We start from the raw sequence: 24031 nt of genomic DNA, 5'->3' as shown, positions 1-24031 counted from the left end.
CACCAGCTGTGTGTCCTGGGCTAGTCATCAGTTATTTTTGCTTCTGTCTCCTCCTCTGCAAAACAAAGATAAGGATAAAGCCTCCCGCTATGGTTGTTGTGAGAATCAAATGAGTTAAAATATATAAAGTCTTTAGGAGGGTTCCTGGCACACAGGAGGGTCTCTATAAGTGTTTCCTATTTTAAACCCTGTTCCTCACTCCCATCCTGAACTCTTTTGTACAACACACTGATTTCTCAGAAATAGAAGCACATACTCTGAGTAATTGGCCATTTACTCATCCCGTTATTCCCTTGCTTGATGTCCCCATGAAATTAAGCCCCCACAAAGCCCAAGGCTCTCTAGGGTCTGCACTGTCACATATAATGATGAATGAGGTCCCTGTGGCTTCAGACTTGATATTTCTGCTCAGATTTCCCCCCAGTGATCCATAAGTCACTTTATTTCCTTTTTAAAGTACACACAAGTTGATTTGAGGAAACAGAAGCACAGAATCATTTTCCCACTTCACTGGTTTTTCGAAAGAGTTAAGTGGTGTTAGGTTCCTAATTTGTACCTATTCTTTTCCTACATTTTATTCTTCCCTCTGACTGCCTCACATCCCAGCCAGAGCAAGAACATAGGTGCTTTCTCAAGGAAACTCATATAACATATTATCACCATAAGAATCCTCATGACAGATTATCATTGCAAGAATCATTAAGTCTCAGTATAGAAGTCCATTAAGGGAAACTTCATTTGGGAAACATAGACTTAAACAGAAATGCAGATTTTGCAAACAAAAGAATGCCTTTTCTATCAGACAAGACAGAAACACCCATGCACAAGGTTTTTTCTCCTTTAGCAAACAATTCTCGTTTCAGTCTCTATTCTCAGATCCGTGCCTGCATTCAACATTTGACTCTCAAGAAAAGACTTTCACTTGATAAAGATGGAAAACGGTGGTCCACCTCACTCCACTCTCCAGCAGTACCAGTGTCCCCAGTACAAATGTTCACTGGTCATAGGACTGAACTAGGAATCCTTCTGAACTCAAAACTCACTATGGACAGTTGACTGCAGCCATGAAATTAAAAGATGCTTACTCCTTGGAAGAAAAGCTATGACAAATCTAGATGGTATATTAAAAAGCAGAGACATCACTTTGCTGACAAAGGTCTGTATAGTCAAAGCTATGGTTTTTCCAGTAGGCATGTGTAGATGTAAGAGTTGGACCATAAAGAATGCTAAGCACCAAAGAAGTGATGCTTTCAAGCTGTAGTGCTGGAGAAGACTCTTGAGAATTCCTTGGTCTGCAAGGAGATCCAACCAGTCCATCCTAAAGGAAATCAGTCCTGGGTATTCATTGGAAGGATTGATGCTGAAGCTGAATCTCCAATCCTTTGGCCACCTGATGCGAAGAGCTGACTCATCAGAAAAGACCCTGATGCTGGGAAAGATTGAGGGCAGGAAGAGAGGGGGACGATAGAGGATGAGGTGGTTGGATGGCATCACCGACTCAATGGACATGAGTTTGAGTAAACTCTGGGAGACGGTGAAGGACAGGGAAGCCTGGCGTGCTGCAGTCCGTGGGGTCGCAAAGAGTCGGACACAACTGAGTGATCGAAAAACAACTGGACCCACACCAGTACCACACTGTATGAGACCATAATCCATGGCCAGAAAAAGCTCTAACAATACACATACCCATGCACAAACACACACATATGCACACACACAAACATTTCTTCAGCTTACTTTCAGATGATGTCATTTACATTCTAAAGTGACAAAATTTTTATCCAACCTTAAAGTGTTAAAAATTTCTTCCTAATTACTGAAACCAACATTTTTCAAATGGATAGAGTTTAGATTAGGAAACCATGAATCTATCCCATGAGCATGCAGAAGTTCTCCTTGGGTACATATTGATCCTTAGAAACACAATTTTATTTTCTTGGACAATTAAAGGGCGATTATACCACTGGGTCTAAGAAGATGCTATCACTTCTTATCTCTTGGCATCCAGCTGATTGCTATCTTAATTTAAAAAACCCTAAAGGTCAATGCTTATTTAGTTCCTTGCAATAATCTGTTTTGCCATAACTTTGCTTTTCTATTTAATTCCCTTATCTAGAGCAGCATTTTCCAACTCTAGTTTTGCAGAACAAGAGATCCATGAGGTGTTATTAAGTATCCCTGATAAAAAATAAATGGTTGTATAAGCAAATACATTTGGCAAATGCTGGGCTGAAAACTTAAGCAGGGTTCTTTCATGCAGGACTTCTCAGAGCCTTTAATATGCTAACGTGTAGAGTGAACAGGATTAAAGAGCAGTTTGTAATGTGCAGGTAATTTAACAACCAATCCATGTTAGCTTTTATAATTATTAGCTATGACAAATTCGAGGCTTTCTAAACAGGCATGTTAAGAGTACCCTTCTTCCACAGAACAGCTCTCTGGATTTTTTTTTTTTTAAGTAAAAATTCAGTTTATTCACAAGTGGGACCTGATTAAACTTAAAAGCTTTTGCACAACAAAGGAAACTACAAGCAAGGTGAAAAGAGAGCCCTCAGAATGGGAAAAATAATAGCAAATGAAACAATTGACAAAGGATTAATTTCCAAAATATACAAGCAACTCATACAACTCAATGCCAGAAAAACAAACAACCCAATCAAAAAGTGGGGAAAATACCTAAACAGACATTTCTCCAAAGAAGACATATGGATGGCTAACAAACACATGAAAAGATGCTCAAAATCGCTCATTATTCAGTTCAGTTCAGTTGCTCAGTCGTGTCCGACTCTTTGCAACCCCATGAATCGCAGCACGCCAGGCCTCCCTGTCCATCATCAACTCCTGGAGTTTACTCAAACTCATGTCCATCGAGTCGGTGATGCCATTCAACCATCTCGTCCTCTGTCGTCCCCTTTTCCTGCCCCCAATCCCTCCCAGCATCAGGGTCTTCTCCAATGAGTCAACTCTTCGCATGAGGTGGCCAAAGTATTGGAGTTTCAGCTTCAGCATCAATCCTTCCAATGAATACCCAGGACTGATCTCCTTTAGGATGGACTGGTTGGATCTCCTTGCAGTCCAAGGCACTCTCAAGAGTCTTCTCCAACATCACAGTTCAAAAGCATCAGTTTTTCAGTGCTCAGCTTTCTTCACAGTCCAACTCTCACATCCATACATGACCACTGGAAAAACCATAGCCATGACTATTTATTATTAGAGAAATGCAAATCAAAACTACAATGAGATTTCACCTCACACTGATCAGAAGGGCCATGAACAAAAAGTTTACAAACAATAAATGCTGGAGAGGGTGTGGAGGAACACAACAGCTCTTGCACTGTTGGTGGGAATGTAAGTAGATACAGCCATGATGGATGACGGTATGGAGATTCCTTTAAAAATTAGGAATAAAACCACCATATGACCAGCAATCCCACTCCTAGGCATATATCCTGAGGAAACCAAAACTGAAAAAGACACATGTATCCCACTGTTCGTTGCAGCACTATTTACAATAGCTAGAACATGGAAGCCACCTAGATGTCCATCGACAGATGAATGGATGGAGAAGCTGTGGTACATATACACAATGGAATATTACTCAACCATAAAAAGGAACATATTTGAGTAAGTTCTCATGAGGTGGATGAACCTAGAGCCTATTATACAGAGTGAAGTAAGTCATAAAGGGAAAGATAAATATCATATACTAATACATATATACAGAATCTAGACAAATGATACTGAAAAATTTATCTGCAGGGAAGCAGTGGAGAAACAGACATAGAGAATAGACTTATGGACATGCGGAGAGGGGAGGAGAGGGTGAGATGTATGGAAAGAGTAACAACGGAAACTCACCATACATAAAACAGATAACCAACAGGAATTTGCCGTATGTCTCAGGAAACTCAGACAGGGGCTCTGTATCAACCTAGAAGGGTGGGATTGGGAGGGAGATGGGAGGGAGGTTCAGAAGGGAGGGGATATATGTGTCCCTGTGGCTGATTCATGTTCAGGTTTGACAGAAAACAACAAAATTCTGTAAAGCAATTATCCTTCAACTAAAAAATAAATAAATTTTGAAATAATTCAGTTTATTCATCTGTTTACGGCACAGTACTCAAGAGACTAAAGTGTTTCACATCATAGATTTCACTTCCAAATCCTTGGAATGGTCATTTCTTCGGCTATAAAGAGGGACTAGATGGGCAAGTCAGGTGATGTGTAGGCATCTAAACTAATAAAAGAGTGGGTGGGGTGGGCAGCGCTAATGTCGTCCTCCCAAGGATGGGCAGAGGGGCGGTTAGCCCAAGCTGACTGTGTATAACTGTTAGCTGGAGCATGGAGCAGCCACCCTGGATGCTCGGATGTTGTGGGGTTCAGTCACCTCCACCACGCGGGTACAGCAGCGCTTTCTGGTAGTCGCCCTTGGTGTCTTGCTGAATGCAGTAGTACAGAGACTTGCCGAACTTGACTTGAAATCAGACCTTATTTTCAACGCGTCCATGTCACTGCGGGGGATTCTAATCAGGACCTTAGCACAAGTGCCCTTGCCATTCACGGGGACGTACAGTCTGTCAGCAAAATACAGAGGCTTGTTCCAAATGCACTGGACCAGGTTCAGGAAAACATCTTCCAGGTCACCTTTGACCTCCTTCTTGATGCTCTCCAGCATGCCATAAGGGCTGTGGCTCTGGTACCTTTCAAATACCTTCAGGAAGTGACACACACTCCACTCAATCGTGATGCCGATACACTTGGGAACGTTAGTTTCTTTCCTCTTCACACCAGCATCATGGAGATAGCAGGTGTCCTGGTCAAACAGTTCATAATCAACGACAGAGCCATTCTCTGCTCTTCAACCCTTTGTGAGGGTGACCATCAGCTTGTGGAAGTCGCCAGATGTGTTGCAAAGGATGTCTCACTCCAGACTGGTCTTGTACATTTCCTTGTAGACTCTGTTGATTTCCTGGTTGGTGCTTGAGCAGATGATCTCAATGAGAGAGTTCTCATCAACCCCCAGTCCCTTCATGGATGCTTTCGGCTCAGAAGCATCATACCGAGCAGCTGTTTTCAATAGGCCCAAAATCACTGCCTCCAGGTGGCAGAGACAAGGCTGACTTCAGTGTTGATGCAAGTTCCTTCTTGGTCCTTCTCTGGTAGGTGAAGGTGCCATCCTATCTCTGTTCATTGCTGTGGTTGGTCAGGATGTTGAGAATGGTGACCTCACCCACAGCTTTGGTCTTGATGGTTGTCTTAATGTTCAGAGCATTCCACTCATCATGAAACTTGGTGTACGCTTTGACTAACCCATACGCACTTAGAGGTGTGACGTGATCACCCAACAAGGTGAGCTTGCACAGAATTTCATGAATGGTTGACATTTTGAAAGAAACTGGGCTGGGTGCAATGCGCGCAGTGTCCCCAGATACAGAGCATGCTCTCCAGATTTAATGTTCCATGAAGCATACTTTGGGGAAGGTTAACCTAGTCACTCCCTATTGCTGTTTAATAAGTATTTTATTCATGTCTGTGAGCAAAGAATTAAGGTAAAATATAGTGCAGTGTAAAAAAAAAAAAACACAATTATATGAAAGAACCTTACTCCAGGATTTACAGTCTCCAAACAAAATTAGATCCTAAAAAAAATAAAAATAAAAACTAGATCCTGTTTGGATAGGAAGTCATTTATTCTGCCTCTCACCAGAACTAATGATCCTATAGTTTTATATGGTCCCAATGACTTTCTGTCTACCTAAAAAAGGATGCATCCATGCATGTGAACCGTTTATTAAGAGAAAAACTTATGGGACATAGAGAAAATCCAGAGGTTACTTTGATCAGTCATGAATTCACCCACTCATTCCTGCAGAGGGTGGAAAGAACTTGACTGATGAGTTTGACTAACGTGGAGTGGTGTGGCCGCTGTGGAGCCAGCAGCGAAGAGGGTGATGAAGCTGCAAGAGGAGTGGGTGGATCTGCAGCAATATGGGTGGACCCAGAGTGATCACACTGAGCAAAGGCAGTCAGACAGAGAAAGACAAACGCCATACGCTATCACTTATATGTGGACTCTAAAAGTATGATACAAATGAACTTATTTACAAAACAGAAAGGGATTCACAGACTTAGAAAACAAATTCATGGTTACCACAGGGGGAAGGAGGGCTTCCTGATGGCTCAGATGGTAAAGAATCTGCCTGCAATGCAGGCGACCCGGGTTTGATCTCTGGGTCAGGTAGATCCCCTGTAGAAGGGAATGGTTACCCACTCCAGAATCCCATGGACAGAAGAGCCTGGAGGTCTATAGTCCTTGGGTCTCGAAGAGTCGGACACAAATGAGTGATTAACACACAAAGGGAAAAGGTGGGGGGAGTAAATTAGGAACTTGGGATTAACATATACACACTACTGTATATAAAATAGGTAACCTACTGTACAGCACAGGGAACTATACTCAATATCTTATAATAATCTATAATGGAAAAAATCTCACCTGAATCACTTTGCTGTATAACTGAAACTAACACAATATTGCAAATCAACTATACTCCGATAAAAATAAAGTAAAATTTAAAAATCAAAAAAGAGGAATGAGTTGAAGAGGCTGTCAGATCATCTGGGCCTTATAGGTATTTTTCAAGACTTTGGCTTTTACTCTGGGGAACTGCCTCAGGATCTTGAGCAAAGATCAAGCTCCATTTTGATTTCAAAGGATCACATTCTCTGCTTGATTGAGATGAAATATGGTGGCCATGGAGGGCAGAGGTGGGAACAGGGGGAGCCATCCAAGTACAAAGGACCACGGTGCCTAGGACCTTAGAAGTAGTGATGGACGGAGCTCCAGGAGTGAAGTTCCTTACAGGAGAAGTAACACCTGTCAGACTGCTCATCACTCAACAGACCCCTCAGGAGCTCGGCTGACATGTGGAGCAAGGCTCTCTGCCTTTCTGAGACTGGGGTGTCCAGCCACCATGGTGAATCTTACTCAGTGAGTCACTTAGCTTGTTAGAAACCTGTCATCTTCTTCCTCTTCCAGAGATTCTTACAATCAAGATCTAAATTGAGATGTCTGGCAGATTACCATAGCTACAGGTGCCAGGTGCCTGGTAACCAGGATTAGACTGATGGCCATTGATCTATGGGCTCCAGATTCTTCCCAGGGATGGAATGCACTGAAAAGGGCATCCAAGTTCCTGAAATAGTCCCAAGCAGAGAGAAAACCACGCAGTCATTGCCTTGTTCTATCTGACTGGCCTTTGTCTCACACAGACAAGGGGCCAGCTCACATCCCATCATGGGCTCACTCAGATAAGGGGCCATCCAAACCACTACCACCAGAAGAGGTGTAAGATCTAAAGGCAGAGACAAAGACACTAGTCATGAGAATAGAGATGAAGGCAATCAAAAAAAACTGAAGAGTTCAGTGTAGGAGAGGAGGAAGCAGAGAGGGAGCAGGACAGAGGGTAAGAGGGGGTCAAGGTTGGAGACTAGGACCCTTGGGCCAGATGGTCCCACAGCCTGCTATTTTTTTTTTAAATAATGTTTTACTGGAAAACAGCCATACTATAATCATTTACATATTATCTATGGCTGCTATCATGGTGTGATGACAGAATTGATTAGTTATGATCCACAAAACCTTTTGGCTTCCCAGCTGGTACTAGTGGTAAAGAACCCACCTGCCAATGCCAGAGACTCAAAAGACATGGGTTCGATCCCTGGGTTGGCAAGATCCCCTGAAGTAGTGCATGGAAACCCATTCCAGTATTCTTGACTGGAGAATCCCATGGACAGAGGAGCCTGGTAGGCTACAGTCCATAGGATTGCAAAGAGTCAGACATGACTGAAATGACTTAGCATGCATACATGCACACAAAATTTTTAATATGTACTACTTGACCATTTGCCAAGGGAAAAAAAAATTGTTCTCTTCTGGTCCAATGGTTCCTAAGATGAGCTGGAAGACCTGGGTATCTTGTTCACCAGAGAGATTGGCTTGGTTCAAGGCACCATGGTGGGCCATGAGGCATGCTAAAGAAATACTAACAACTTACAAAATCAGAGTCAACATCACTTTTTATGATGAGGAGATACACCACCGTGGCAGCTTCTTGTCTCAGCTGGCAAAGTACGGAAGAGTGTTTCTCCCTCAGGGCATATCCTGCACATGGGAAGTCAAGACATGGTGGGCATAGAGACAGGACAGGAGGAGGGGCAAGGTCCCCAGAGGAGAACGATTGATACATCAGGATTTCAACGCTGTTTTCATCAACTTCACTGCTGTGGACTGCGAAATTGTGTCCCACCCCCAAAAAAATTTCATGTTGAATTCATGCTGAAGCCCTAACCCCCCAGTGTGTTAGTATTTGGAGGTGGGGCCTTAGGGAGCTAATTAGGTTAAATGAGGTCATGAGGGTGGGGCCTCATGATGGGATTAGCGCCCTTATAAGAAGAGACACATGAAGCCCTCCCTCCCTCCCTCTCTCTTTCTCTCCTCCCCTCCCCACTCTCCCTCTCCATCTCCCTCTCTCCCACCCCCTTCTCTCTCTCACTGTGTTTCTGTATCTCTCTCTCTCCCTCCCTCTCTCCCTCCTTCCCTCCTCTCTCTCCCTCCTTCTCTTCCTCCCTCCCTCTCTGTGTCTCTCTCTCTCCCCACCTCCCTTCTTCACTCCCCTTGACCTCTCTCTTCCAAATGGGGGCACAGGGAGAAGACGGCTATCAAACCAGAAAGGGGGCTCTCTTGGGAACCCAACCATGCTGGCACTCTGACCTTGGACTTCCAGCCTCCATAATAGTGAGAAAATAAATTCCTATTGTTTAAGCCATCCAGTCTATGATGTTTGTTATGGCAATCACAATCAACAAAGGCACTCACTAAACTGTTTGACCCAACACAGTGTGGCTTGGGGAGCAGCTGGGCAGGCATGACTGCAGAGAGAAGATCACCGAAATATCCTATTTCTTCTTCCTTATGTGATGGGGCCTCTCCTTCTCTAGGAAAACCAAATTTTAATTTTTTATCTCTTCCAAGCACCCATCCAGAAATCAAGCAGAAAAATGTACCTGGTACAAGACGCTGGCTCCATTTTTCCAAGAAACTGTTCCTCATTAATGGTCCATGGACATTGCCCAGTGTCCCCCAGGTTTTCCTGCAGTACTTCCATTTGCTGCTAATTATTTTCTGGAACCAGAGCTCATGGAAACAGGCTCCAAAAAGCTTCTAAAATAGCTAGTATACAAAATGCCAAGGATTCTGGTTTCTTTCTTGCAGTCTTAATTTATTGGAAAGTACTAGTGGTCATGCCTGGAGAATTCCATGGACAGAGGAGCCGGGCAGGCTATAGCCCATGGGATCGCAAAGAGCTGGACATGACTGCGTGACTAACACTTGCATTTCACTTTCACTTCACTAGGGTTCAACAAAGTGATCATCTATGTTAGGTTGGGAGAATTTTGAAAGCTTTGGGAATTTCAAAGACTTTGTGGGACAAAAGGTAAAATAAGAACAATAGTGTGGCTTCTCCTACCCACCCCTCATATCATATTGACCAAACCAAGAGAAGACAGTGAGTGAGTTTTTGTTCCCTTGACCTTCCATTACATAAGCCTCAGAAATTCTCTGAAGGTGAGAAATGGTCAGAGGAACAGACATTTTGTTTTACAGGATACTTCAAACCCTAGGTATCCTTTGTAAAGCTCTGTAGCCACACAGCTCTTTTATCCTCTGTTGAGAGACAGAATTGAGTTTGCTTTGATGACAAAATAATTTAAGACCTTTCCTTAAAAACGCTGAGTCAGGGCCTGAGAATGCGGCTGACCATGCTGGAATCGTTTCTTGATGCCTTGTGCTATGTGCTATGTGGGCTTAGCATAGCACACATAGTCGTGTCTGACTCTGCGACCCCATGGACTGTAGCCCGCCAGGCTCCTCTGTCCATGGTGAGTCTCCAGGCAAGAATACTGGAGTGGGTTGCTTTCCTTCTCCAGGGGATCTTCCCAACCCAGGGATCAAACCCAGGTCTCCTGCATTGCAGGCAGATTCTTTACCATCTAAGCCACCAGAGAAACCCCTTGATTCCTTGCTGGGGGAAGGGGGTACAAATAGCTTACACTTAAAAGGCAGAAGCAGTTGTCTCTGGGGTCCCACCCTGTCTGCAGAATGACTGGAATCCATCCCTTTCTGCTCCTGGAGCCACATGGCAACAAGACGGGCCCATCCTCCGTGCAGCTCATTTTCCCTTCTTGAAGATCTGTGGGTACAAGGGATATTTTTCCATTACAGGTTTTGCCTTTTTTCTTCAGCACTTTCTGTCCTGACTGTTGATTTCTTCTACCTCCTGTTGTTTTGTTAAACCTGAAAAGAGTTTAGAGGGAGAGGAATGAACACAGGCTCTGATTTCCCTGTGGGGAGGGGAAGTGTGGGGCTCCCCAGGTTGCTTTTCTACTGAGCTGGAAGTCAGTGCTATTCGGAGCTGTGTCTCTTCTTTTGAAGATTGTGGCACATTAAAACACAGTTAAATTTAACAGGTCTGAGAGAGGCTAATGGAAAAATTGGAGACCATGAAGAGGTCAAGAGCCAAGGGAGAAATACAAATGGTCAATAAACATGCTAATAAATGTTACATTTTATAATAATCAAAGTTGCTAATGCAACTCAAATGACAAGATTTCATTTTCTGTCCATCACATTAACAAACAGTATTAAAAATATATATATAATGGCCTCTGACCTGTATGTTTTCACCCATGAGGTTCTGAGGGAGGTGCACAGACACCTAAGCACTCTCTGCTGAGTAGGTGCTCAGGTGGGGTTTGTACCTCCTTGCGAGTCCTGCTCAGGTGGCCTTACTAGCACCTCACTCTGGGATGCTGGAGTCACCAGCACCACCTCAGCTGAAGCACTGACAGGACTTCTCGTTTGCACACTTGTACCACCTCCAATGCAAGAGGTTGCCATCCCCGGCGCACAGATGTCAAAAGGTAAGTCTTCGGTAGATGAATGGATAAAGAAGCTGTGGTACATTTACAAAGTGGAATATTACTCGGCCACAAAAAGGAATGAAATGATGCCATTTGTAGTAACAAGGATGGACCTAGAGATTAGCATGCTGAAGTAAGTGAAGTAAGTCAGGTGAAGAAAGACAAATATCATATGACATCATTTATAGAATGGAATCTAAAAAAAATGATACAGATGAACTTATTTACAAAACAGAAAGAGATTCACAGACTTAGAAAAAAAGCATATGGTTATCAAAGGGGAAAGGGTAGGGGGAGATAAATTAGGAGTTTGGGATCAGCAGATACACACTAACTATATATAAAATAGATAAATGGCAAGGACCTACTGTGTAGCACAGGGAACTATATTCAAGATCTTGTAATAACCTAGAATGGAAAAGAATCTGAAAAACAGTATATATGTATATATATACACACACGTGTGTGTGTGTGTGTGTGTGTGTGTATTACATTGCTCTCCACCTGAACACTTGAAACTGATAGGAACAGAGTAAAGACACAAAGTAGGTGATTAAATAGCTAATTTCACTAGGGGATTGTAAGTAGAGAATAAAGTATGGGAGAGCCCTCTAAGTTAAACATCACTCAAAGCAAGTTTGCTTACCCACAAAACCAAGCAGGCTTACTTAGCAACGAAACCATACAATGGAAGCATGAGACATGCCCCCAGAACAATGGTACATCCTGCCCACTGATGTCAGTAAGTTACTGATTCCTAGGACATGCTCCTCTACGCACACTAAAGACAAAAATACAGGAAAAAGTGACATTATGCTAAAACCTGAGATGATTTACCATACTTTAGTATACATGACTGCCCTTTTGGTTGTTTCCATTGCGCTGCGACAATCCCAACTTGACCACATAGGGAAAGAAAATTTCCCCACCTGACATGGAGGAGGAGTTGATGACGGAAATGTGACACCTACTCAAGAAGGAGGAAGAAGGTGTCTTCTCCCCCTCCCCGTTTTTCCTTTGATTATAAAAGTGTAGCCCACTAAGTTCTTGGCAAGGCACTTCTTTGCCCACCTACTTGTAAGCCTCACAAGCATCCTTTTCTAATAAATCACTTCTTATCTATCACTTTGCCTCTTGGTCTGCTGAGACATAAACAACTGGATTCCCCCGAGATACATTTCTGAGATTTCACAACTAACACAACACTATAAATCTATTGTAGATCAATTTTTTTTTAAAGTCTCCAGGAAACTTCTTACACTTTCTAAGATCACACAACCAGTCTACAGCAGAGCGTGGATCTGAACCAACAAATGTTTGACTCCAGGTCAAGGTCTTGGTGCTCCACTGCTTAATGAAAGGCCTTTCAAGAGGTTTGGCCTTAAAATGAACCCCATCACCTCCCAAGGTAATCCTTTAGATAACTGATCCACAATATGGAGCTAAGTGTATTTCCTCCAATCCCCACCCCCATATCCACACCTCCCTGAGGTCGTGTTGCCTGGGCCTAGAAGGACACACTATGTGCTCTGCGGGAATTTAGGGCCAGCAGATAGATCTCCAGCACACCCCAGAACCCTGCACCTCAGCTGCTCCCCATCATCTCAAGAGTGGGGAACGGCAGAGTCCATATGCCTCACTCTCCTGATGGATGTAAGGGAAGCACATTGTAAGCACCAAACATCAGTCTGTGTCTGTAAAACTCATAAATATCACCAGGAATGGGGGAAAAACAAAGCATCTCTATTTACAGTGTGAGAAAGAGAAAAACAGAAACCTTCCAAGCATATGCTTAATCATACTTCTGTACTGGGAGGGGAAAATTACCTGTAAATCTTTCCTTTGTGGTTGATGCAAAACTGATGGATCTTCCCTTTGGAGATAGACGTTTATGACTCCCTAATGACTGGGGGAGAAAGCGGGGCCCCCTCTTTCCCGTGCCAGCCCACTGGGACCCACATCAAAGCTGTTTTGTTCAAACTGGAACACGCCCGCCCAACCGACCCCACCCCATGCCTTTTTGGATCCTCTTTCTCTCTTTGTGGAATCTGCAGTAAGCTCTGCAGCTGACCTCAGGGGTCACCCACAAGTGCTTTCCTGTTTGAAACTTGTTCCGCAGGCTGCGTTTCCACCGCCTTTGAGTCATTGTCCTCCAGCCCTGACATCCACACCCCCAAAAGATGAAAGAACTCCGCCATCCTGAACACAAAGGCGGCAGGGCTTCTTGTTGTTGTTTAGATTTGCTCTCAGTTTTTAAAAATAAAAACCTATGTTGCACTTGTTTCTTACTACAAAAGCAATACCTATTTATCATAAAAAATATTCAAACAGTGCAGACAAGCAGAATGGAGAAATAAAAAGCACCCATTATTGCACCAAAGAAGAAGCACAGGGAGCATGTTGGAATACATCTTTCTGACTTTTCCCTCGGCAGAGATCTATCTATCTAGTGCTGCGAAAGGAGATCACACTGAAAATCCAGTAATGAACTTGCTTTTTCATGAGGCCCTATGTGGGGAACATCTTTCCATGTCATTAAATATTCTGTATGTTTGGTTATATTTTGCAACGTGCACCGGGTTTAGTAGTTTTCATCTGAATATAAAAGCAATTCACACTTAAAAATTTCATCTCCTTTGCTCAGGCCGTTGCTTTCCTGGGGCTGTTGAGGAAATACTGTGGGTCGATCAGAAGAAGGCAAGCTAGATTTTTTTTTTTCCTTCTGAAAAATGAGGACATTGCTAATGTTCTGTTAACTCCTAGGAGCTATGACTACCTGCTTTGGGGAGCTTGATGACACTCTTGTGCAAAGATGCTCCTTCTCCCTTACATCCTCAGGTCGATTCAGAAGAGGCCCAGGCTCTTGCCTCCCTTCCTGTTTCCTCCCCCACTGCTGCCATATTGGAAGTGATGCCAGTTATCTTCCCACTGGGGAACCTGCCTCCCCAGGAGCTATTACACAAAATGCAAACCTCAAAATCACAACTCTTAGGAGAAAAGAGTCAGCCCGACTTCCCCATCGACGAGGAGACCCCTGGGATCTACCCTGCCTTCTAGTACCACTGCTCTCTTTGCTCCGCTCGTGGCCTTTTGGTGCTCCAGGGCCAACGAGGTTTCTGGGTCATTGGTGGTGATGCCAGCCCCAGGCTCGGTCCAGCTCTGAGCATGGCAGCCACTGTGCTAGAGGGAGGATATCTCCACTCTTTGTACTGCAAGGCCAGCTCCAGGTGCCTCTCACTTAGTATCCAGGGCCCGATGCTCCTGGTCCTGTCCCTCCTACAAGAGCTATTTCTACTGGGCCTTCAGCCAGGGGAACCAGATCAGAAATGGGTTCAGGAACACAGGTCTTGCCAAGCAGAACCACTGTTTATTCCATTTTCCTCTTATGTGGATCCACAGCCATACACCTGGCATCGTCACCTCCCTTTTCAACACTGTATATATTAAAGAGCTCCTTTATCCCCCTTTCTGGTCAGTAGGACACTGGGGCAGTGATGGAAGGATTCAGACCCTCAAAACAGTGAGCCCCCCAGGCAGCTTCACCACGTTGACCCTAGATAGCATTGCTGGCTTTCTGCTTTCAAAACAATAGGAAACAGTAACATCGAAAGGGAGACCAGACCCCCCATCAAGAGGCCATGGGAGAAAGAGGACATTTTATTCGTGATGGAGGAGGAATAATTTCCCTTCCTCACCTTTTATTCTCTAACCCAAACATAAGCCAGGGAAACACTCAATGTGTCTTGTGGTAAAAAAATAAAATCCAAGCTAGGTTTTAAGTGGGTCGCCCTGCTAAAAGGCAAAATTAATCTTCAATGGATCATTCCCTCTGTCTTTAAATGAACAATTATTGTTTCTAGAGAAACAGCGTGGCACCATGAAAAACCCCTGGGGTTGGAGTCATGAAACCCAAGTTGTTCTATCCCTCCCTCTTACCACCTTGTGATTCTGAGTCAAGTATTAGACTCCCTGAAGCCCTTCTGTCTCTGCCTAAGTTTGGACTTGACAGTGGAACCTTAATACCCAACATCTGTCAACCAAGAGTCCGTGCATCCTTGGGCAGTGTCGAACCGTTCACCATCAACATTTGCCAAGGCAGCTTATTTTCCTGTGCATCTTGATTTTATGATTTCTGGAGGAAAAAAAACAAAAACCCTTAAAATCCAAATACTTTCTCAATATGTGGGAATCATTAAAGTATCCTAGCAAGGTAACATAGTTGATTTACTATAATTTATTACCCTTCCTGAAATTCAGTTTCCTCAACTCCTATGATACCTAAAATCAGTTCTATAGGCCGGACACTAGTCTAAACATTTAGGTATACTAACTCATTATAATTTCACAGCTGCAACTCTATAAGGTAGATCCTATTATTATGATCACCCTTACAGGTGAGGAAACTGAGCCAAAAGCTTTTAGGTGATTTTCCCAAGGTCACACAGCTCTTAAGTGGCAGAACCAGGACTTGAACCCAGACAGCCTGGCTCCAGTGTTCACACTCCAGTGGAGGTCATGCCACCTCTAGCTCTGAGATGATGGAATGGTGAATCAGATTCACCTCCCAGGATTGTTGAAAGGATTGAATGTCCATAAGACACTGTGCCTGACACACAAAGTCCCCAAGATGTGAACAAATATTGCTACGTTATTATTCTCTAAATAAATCTGATCAAGCATTCTGTTACTGGTTGAAAACTATCAAAACTTCATGACAACATAGAGAAACCCAGCCATCATATAATACATAACAAATTAAAGCAAAATGCAGTTCTGGTTGTGCCTATGTACAAATTACATTCACATTGTATAAGTGCATCAGTCAGTTATCGCTGCATAACAAACAACAAGTACTTATTCCTCATATGTCTGCTAGTTACAGACATGTTTTCAGATCTATGTTTTCAGACTGGGCTTGCCTGGGTGACTTTGCTGTGGTTCAGCTGGGTTTTTGCCCCTGAAGTAGGCTGAACTCAGGTCTGCTCCACACAAGTCTGTCCTGGGGCCCAGGCTGAAGGCGCTTTTTCCACGGCAACGACAGTGGCCAAGAGGGCAAGTCTAGCAGCACAAGTATACCGTAAGCCTCTGCTCACATCATCACATCCCACTGTCAAAGCACATCAGGGACTTCTCTGGAAGTCCAGTGGTTAAGACTCCACGCTGCCACAGGAGGGAGCAGGAGTTTGGTCTCTAGTTAGGGGACTAAGGTCTCACATGGCGCAGCCAAAACAAAAGCAAAGTAAATCACATGACTGAGCAAAACAAGGGGATAAGAAAGTACGCTTCACACCACAGGAGACCAAAGTGAGCCACAGGGCCAAGTCCAACATCACCTGTGGAGGAGAGCATACTTCTCCCCGTGGAAGTGGAGGTGAGTGGGCACATGCTCTTGAATAATAATCTGCTATAAGAAGGACCAGATATAAATAGGGAAAAAAAACTGAGAAGCATGATAATTTGGTGACATTGAGGGTGAGTATTTGTGTCTTCCTTTCTTCCCAAAATAACACTTACTATTATATTGTCTTTGAGATTGAAAGGAAAAAACAAAACAAAAGGAAGCCTTAAGAATCAGTCCTTAAAAAATAAGCTGGGGATTAGCAGGTATACACTACTACATATAAAATAGATAAAACGACAAGGACCTACTGTATAGCACAGAAAACTATATTCAATATCTTGTAATAACTTAAGTAGAAAAGAATAATCTATAGTAAAAAAAAAGAATAAACTTTCAGTAAAAAATTTGAAAAAGAATATTAATATAATATAATGTAACATATGCATATAACTGAATCACTTTGCTATACACCTGAACATTGTAAATCAACCACACTTCAATTTTTTTAACTTAAAAAGAAATAAACATATACAAATTTTTTTTAAAAAGGAATAATTTGAAAAGAAAGATTGACACTGAAAAATGTGAATGTGTTAGTCACTCAGTCATGTCCGACTCTTAGCAACCCCACGGACTGTAGCCTGCCAGGCTCCTCTGTCCACGAAATTCTCCAGGCAAGAATACTGGAGTGGGTTGCCGTTTCCTTCTCTAGGGGATTTTTCCGACCCAGGGATCAAATCTGCTTGCAGGCAGATTCTAGACCACCTGAGCCACCAAGAAAACCCAAGACTGACTCTAAGTAACCTTTGTTCACTCATTCAGCAAACACTTGCTGAGTCCTCCTACGCACAGGTAAATCTAGTCCCTGCCCTCAAGCAGCTCACAGTCTAGCAAATGAGCAATCATGATCATGACAATGATGATAATGATGACGATGACAATGATCATGGTGATAACCGAAATTAAGTGGCCCATATATAGGCGCTGTGTAAGCCATTTACATGGTATAATCTGTAATTCAATTACAAAGCTCCATAAAGGAGGTTCTGTTACAATCCTATCTCATAGAAAAGAACCAGACTCAGCCCACATGTGGCAGAACTGGAGTTCCCACCAAGCAGTCCAGCTTTATTTTTTTTTTTTTTTTTTCAAATGACTTAGATTTAATCTTTAGACCCTGCACTCTTTAGCACTTCACTCCCCATACACTCGGACCCCTATCCTGTCCCACCCCTATATCTTCACAACAAGCTCTCTCCATATACCTGAATTAAAAGATTACTTACACAACATGCCCTCCTCTGGGAGGTTTCGCAAACACAAAGCCTGTGCATTTAACCAATTAGATCCCATAGACAGGTGTGGGCAAAGAGTGCCAGGCTTCAATAAAGAAACTGACTTTTTGATCAGCTTGGAGAAGACGTGAAGAAAGGGAAACACAAGTGTGTTCATTTCCCAGGTTGATGGTGGCTGAGAATCCCTGAGGGTGACAGCTGGCTTTTCTCTGCCTCATACAGAAGCAGTAAGCAGTAGGCCTTGCACACAGCATCAAGGGAAACGCGCAAGGCAAAAGGGAACATTTCCAGATTACAAGGACCTTTTTTTAGAAAGAGACTCCCAAGCAGAGGGAAGATCCCTTTTCCAGAGGCAGAGTGGTGAAGCGGGTCAAGCAGGGAGCAAGGTACAGATGGATGAGACGGCCTCACAGGACACCCTAGAATTCACCAATTCTTCCATCAGGTTCTTTTTTCTACCTCCCTTTCTGTAGATTTTTTTTTTTTTAATGTGAACCATTTTTAAAGTCTTTATCAGGCTTGTTACAGTATTGCTTTTGCTTTATATTTCAGTTTTTTGGCTGGTAGGCATGTGAGGCCTTAGCACCCCAACCAGGGATCGAATCAGCGCCCCCTGCATTGGAAGGCAAAGTCTGAACCACTGGCCCACCAGGGAAGTCCCCTACCTCCCTTTCTTGAGGCTGTTTTCAGAATGTGCCAGGCAGCAGAGGTTTAGTCAGATACGAAAGCCCAATTCCATCTCGATGATGGCAACCCACTCCAGAATTCTTGCCTGGAGAATTCCATGGACAGAGGAGCCTGGCAGGCTACAGTCCACAGGATCGCAAAGAGTCAGACACGACTGAGTGACTACCTACCTACCTACCTGGATTTCCTCACCTTTCCAGGCCACCCCGGAGTCTGCTCTTGTGCATCCTTCCTCTGGGAGGTCAGTGAAGGGAAAACTAGCCTCCCACTCACCCCACCGAAAGACCACAGAACACGGGAGCCCTGTAAACACCGGCATAGACCTCCGCTCTTTCCGTTACAGTCAAGTACCTCATACTCAGTAGCTAACACTGAGTGTTCCAATAAAAAACAACAGCCAACATGAGGCCATTTGCTGAATTAAGTAGGAAAGAACTTATCTGTCTGTCCATGTCTGATCCAGCCCATCACAAATGACCTGACGAAAGGGCTGAATGGAAGCTGCAGTGGCCCTGCCAGAGAAACCCCACACGGAGCCTGCCGGCAGTTCGCTTTTCTTAGAAATAACAGCCAGTCACCTTAAGTACAGCAACAGAAAAATCAGAGTCCAACTCTCCCATTAAAACTGGGTCACGCCGCACCAGAGTGGGCCTGAGTTAATAGTTATCTCCCAGCCAGCTCACCTGATTAACAAGCTGTGGGGTTTTCACCAATGGGTTTCCAGATTCATCAGCCCTCACCTGACCGACAGGAAGGAAATTAAGAGATTAAAGAGGTACTATTTTTCATAGGGTTTTACAATGCATTCCTTCCAGCCAGCTTCTGCCGCTGTCCCAGCCCTCGTACTGTCTTCACGTAAAGATGTCAGGAAATGCGCTGATATCTGGAGAGCCCCTGCCGCCGCACTCCGCTGGTTCTGCTGTTCCGTGATGTGGGACCCAGGACAATCCTCCAAAGCTGGGCAAGGAAGCCTGGGGAGGGGGGCTGCCCCCGCCCTCACTCTCCTTCCCCTCCCCCTCAAAAGACTGTGGACAGTGGTGGTTTCCAGTGGCACCTGGCTTCATTGAAGTCACGGGACAGACTGTGAACACATCCTCTCATCCCCTGGCTGCTTTGTTTTATGGCTTCCTTGATTCTTTCTTGATAATCTTATCATACCTCCTATCAGGATGTGACCTTAAAATAAATGCTTGCAAAGACATCACTTTTATTTCATTTATTTATGTTTTTATTGAAGTATAGTTGGCTTACACTATTGTGTTAGTTTCAGGTAAATAGCAAACTGACTCAGTTATATACATACATACATATATACACACACACAGACACACACACACACTGTTTTTCAGATTCTTTCCATTATAAGTTATTACAAAATACTGAATATAGTTTCCTGTGCTATGCAGTAAGTACCCTGTTGGTTACCTGTTTTATATATAGTATGCATATCTATTGAATCCCTAAATACCTAATTTACGCACCCCTGACTTTCCTCTTTGGTAACCATAAGTTTGCTTTTTATACCTGTGAGTCTATTTCTGTTTTATAAATATATTCATTTGTATCATTTTCTTAAAATTAGATTCCACCTATGAGTGATATCATGTGACATTTGTCTCTCTGTCCGTCTGACTTACTTCACTTAGTAAAATAATCTCTAGGTCCATTCATGTTTCTGCAAAAGGCATGATTTTATTCTCTCTTGATGGCTGAGTCATATTTTATAGTATATACACACACCGTATCTTCTTTATCCATTCACCTGTTAATGGACATTCAGTTTGCTTCCTTGTCTTGGCTCTTGTTAAGTAGTGCTGCTTTGATCATGAAGGGTGTGTGTGTCATTTCAAATTATAGTTTTCTCCAGATATTTGCCCCACGGTGAGATCACTGGAGCATATGGCAATTCTACTTTTTGTTTTCTGAGGAATTTACACGCTATTTCTGAGGAACCTGAAAACTATTAGTTTTCTGAGGAACCTCCATGTCACACATAGAGACTGTACCAACTCACATTCCCACCAACAGCGTAAGAGTGCTCCCTTTTCTCTGCGGCAAAGGTGCCACTTTTACAGACTGTGATCCGGGGCCCCGCTGTAGGTGAAGTGCCTGGTGGAAGATGGAGGCCCGATTCTGTGACCAGTTTAAGGATCAGAAGAGGGGCCCAAGAGAGAACAGGAACTAGGACATGGGGGAGTGAGGAAGTGGTGAGGGAGGAGATAGCACAGAGCCTGTGGGGAAGGCGACAGAACTAAAGACAGGCAGGAGCCAGGACAGCGTGGATGAACCTTGAAAAGTGACGTGAGCCAGTTCCGAAAGGATTATCTGTACGGCCCTGCTTATAAGAGGTACTCAGGGGAGCCAAGCTCATAGGGGCGGAAAGTAGAATGTGGTTTCCAAGGGCTGGGGTGGGGGTGGGGAGTTAACTGCTTTATGGATACAGAACTTCGGTTTGGAAGATGAAAAGTTCTGGATGGTGGTGATGGTTGTACAATTATGTCAAGGCAGTTAATGGATTATATATTTAAAAGTGGTTAAAATGGTTAATTTTGTTATATACACATATTTTTTTTTTTCATGATAAAAAATGTTCAAGGCAAGGGGCTGAGGTTAGTTTAGTTTTGTGTGGAAGACCTAGTCTGGTAAGAAGCAGATTCACTGTTCCTCTGAAATTCAGGGGTAGAGGGGAAAGTGGGGGGCACGGGCAGCTGGACCACTAGGCCTCTCCAGGAAATGGCCCTCTTGATAGCGTCTGAACTTGGGAACCTGAGGTCTTTCCACCTGGCTGAGGAGACATGGAATCCTTCACTGGGAATCATCTCAAATGTACAGCAGACACGCCTGATTCCTGCTCGCCCAGGAGGCAGCCCAGGGGTCTGGCAGTGAATGGGACTTCTAGGAAGGCTGAGGGATTAAAATGGAAAGGTGTGAAGGGTGACTTGTGTATAAGCTCCAACTTTCAGATTGGGATGAAAACCCTAGCAAATCTGACCACATGGAGGTCACAAAACTGTGCAAGAGACCAGAAGAGACTGTGGTACCCAGAAGCCCCGCTGCAGCTGAACTCTGGTAAATTAGGTCAGCGAGTGCTTTGCACATCCCTGGGGTCTGCCCCAAGTCTGGTCTTGTGCAAGAGGGGAGACTTCCCAGACACTTTGGGAGCTTCTGTTGGTGGAGACTCAGCCTCCCACAAGAGTCTGGGCTGGCGGTCACCCTAGCATCCTGTTTTGCTGCAGGCAAGCATCTTTTTTCTCTGTTATTTTTGTCTCTGGCCTTGGCTTGTTTTTCCCAGTGCCTCTCCTTGGCTCCTAACATTTCTTCCCTGGTTTATTAAGAACTGAGATAAATCACCTAATAAATCTTGGCTGAGCTTTTTTTTTTTTCCTCAAACCTCCTCGACAATTGCCAAAGTCACAAAGTTGCATCTTTCCCGCAGCGGGAGGCTAACAAAATAGCTGGTGTGCTCAGAAAAATGTATAGATCAAGAAAACAAAGGGAAAATCTTTAATTATTCAGAAGCCTCCCACTTCTGGTACTAAATTTACTCGCCGGGGTTTGATTTAAAGATGCAGAGCTGTACCTGAGCAGCAAGCAGGCAGCACCATGCCCATCAGCAGAGGAAGCAGCCTGCCTCCCTCTGCAGCGAAGAAGACATGCATAAATTAATTGTCTTTCTCTGTTGACGGGATGGTTCCTGGGAGCGCTCCTAGCATTTAATTATTAAAGCTGTCCCTCCTCCTCTCACATAGATGCAAACCTCTGCTCCTTTGATTTCTTAAAACCATTGAATCACACAGTTCTGGCATTTGAAAGGAATGCAGGCATCTTCTGATGTCGCCTCTAATTGTCACAGAAGCACAAGATTCTAAGGATATTAAAAGTTACCTATTCTGGACTGCCCTGGTGATCCAGTGGTTAAGAATCCGCCTGTCAAGGGAGAGGACACAGGTTGGAGTCCTGCTCTGGGAAGATCCTACATGCCTCGGGGCAACTACTGAAGGCCACATGCTCTAGAGCCTGTGCTCTGCAACAAGAGAAGCCGAAGCAATGAGAAGCCAGAGCGCAGGGACTAGAGAGGAGCCCCCACTGACTGTGGCTGCAGAAAGCCCGCACGCACCAATGGAGACCCCGTGCAGCCAAAATAAACACGTAAATGAATGTTACCTATTCTGACAGCAACTCTTCCTATGAGGTGCTGACTGACTGAACTGATAATTATAATACACAAATCTACTTAGCACCCCAATAGCACTTTATATTATACCTACTTCCGTTTATAGTTTGCTCATTCAGTGTAACTAGTTTTTTTTTAAAACTTTAAACTTTATTTTTTGAAAAGTAATATGTTCACACAATTGGTCATTTGAAAGGTAAAAGAATATAAAACCCTAACCCTAGAGACACCTAGTTCTCCTCCATAGAGGCAACTAACAACAATTCTTTCAGTGTCCTTCCTGAGATATTCTATGTCTATACACTTAAGTATGTCATTTTCTTCCCTCCTTTTTACACAAATCTTTTCACTGGTCTGCATTTATACTTTATTCTGGAGATTTTTTTTTTTTTGTTTCAAGCTTCATTCTTGTAGAGAGTTCTGTGGCATTTCCTTACGTGGAGGGGCCATAATCTAGGGACATTATGGTTGCCTCCAATCTTTTGTTTTATAAATGATGCTACAATAAATAATCTCCTGCTTATGATATTTCCTACCATGACTTCCTTCAGAGAGACTCCCTGAAGTGGAATCAATGGGCCCACAAGTATGTGCATTTGCAAGTTTGATTGTTCTTGTTTGGTCACTCAGTTGTGTCCAATTCTTTGCCACTCCGTGAACTGTAGTCTGCCAGGCTCCTCTGTCCATGGGATTCTCCAGGCAAGAATTCTGCAGTGGGTTGCCATTCTCCTCTCCAGGGGATCTTCCCTACCCAGGGAGCAAACCTCAGTCTCCTGCATTGTCAGGCGGATTCTTTACCATTGAGCCACCAGGGAAGCCCCACAATTTTGATAAATCTTGCCAAATGTCCTCCCCTAGTTTCAGTTCTCACCAGCAATAGGTGGTGTGTGGCTTTACCAACAGGATGTCATGAAACGTTTGACTTTTGCTATAACTAATCATTTACCTGCTTCTCCCCTTGGCCCCCTTCCCTCATTAGAATGTGAGCCCACCAAGCTTCCTCAGAAACTAACATGGTACCTGGTACATGATAGATTCCCAAGGAATATTAGAAAGTGCTTGCTTCAGTACCACACGTACTAAAACTAGAACAACGTGGAGAAGACAGCACGGCCCGTGCGCAAGGATGATACACAAATTCCTGAGGCGTACCATAATTTTAGAAAGTAGATCTTAAGTGTTCTCAACACACCAAAAAGTAATAGGTAAGGTGATCATTTCTCAATATACATGCACATTAAAGCAGCACACTGTATACATTAAACTTACATAATGTTATATGGCAATTGTATCTCAATAAAACTGGGGGGGTGGGCAAGGAGGGAAGTGAATCTCTCCCCAAAATAAATTAATATACATTAATAACGTACATAAATGGATGGATGAATCAATGAATTATAGGGTTTTTTAAATCAGAATTAGAAATGATAACTCTCATTTTCTCTACTTTGTGAGTCTGGGTATGCTGCATTTCATTTTATTTAAGTGCCATTCATTGGTATAAATGTACCAATGGTATAAATGGTATAATTTGAAACCAGGATGATCTGT

At 43.6% G+C, this 24031-nt stretch overlaps 1 non-coding gene and 1 pseudogene across 1 annotated transcript; one reads left to right on the top strand and one right to left on the bottom strand.

Annotated features, from left to right (window-relative positions):
• Positions 1 to 4136: 4136 nt before the first annotated feature.
• Positions 4137 to 5409, bottom strand: LOC122424768 (annotated as a pseudogene).
• An 18126-nt stretch (positions 5410 to 23535) lies between these two features.
• Positions 23536 to 23641, top strand: LOC122425209. The gene has a single exon (XR_006264758.1). It is a non-coding gene; the product is annotated as a U6 spliceosomal RNA (small nuclear RNA).
• The last annotated feature ends 390 nt before the right edge of the window (positions 23642 to 24031 follow it).

This window comes from Cervus canadensis, chromosome 22, assembly GCF_019320065.1.
Source record: "Cervus canadensis isolate Bull #8, Minnesota chromosome 22, ASM1932006v1, whole genome shotgun sequence".
In the NCBI taxonomy this organism is placed as follows: Eukaryota; Metazoa; Chordata; class Mammalia; order Artiodactyla; family Cervidae; genus Cervus; species Cervus canadensis.
This window is presented reverse-complemented; position numbering and strand designations above follow the sequence as displayed.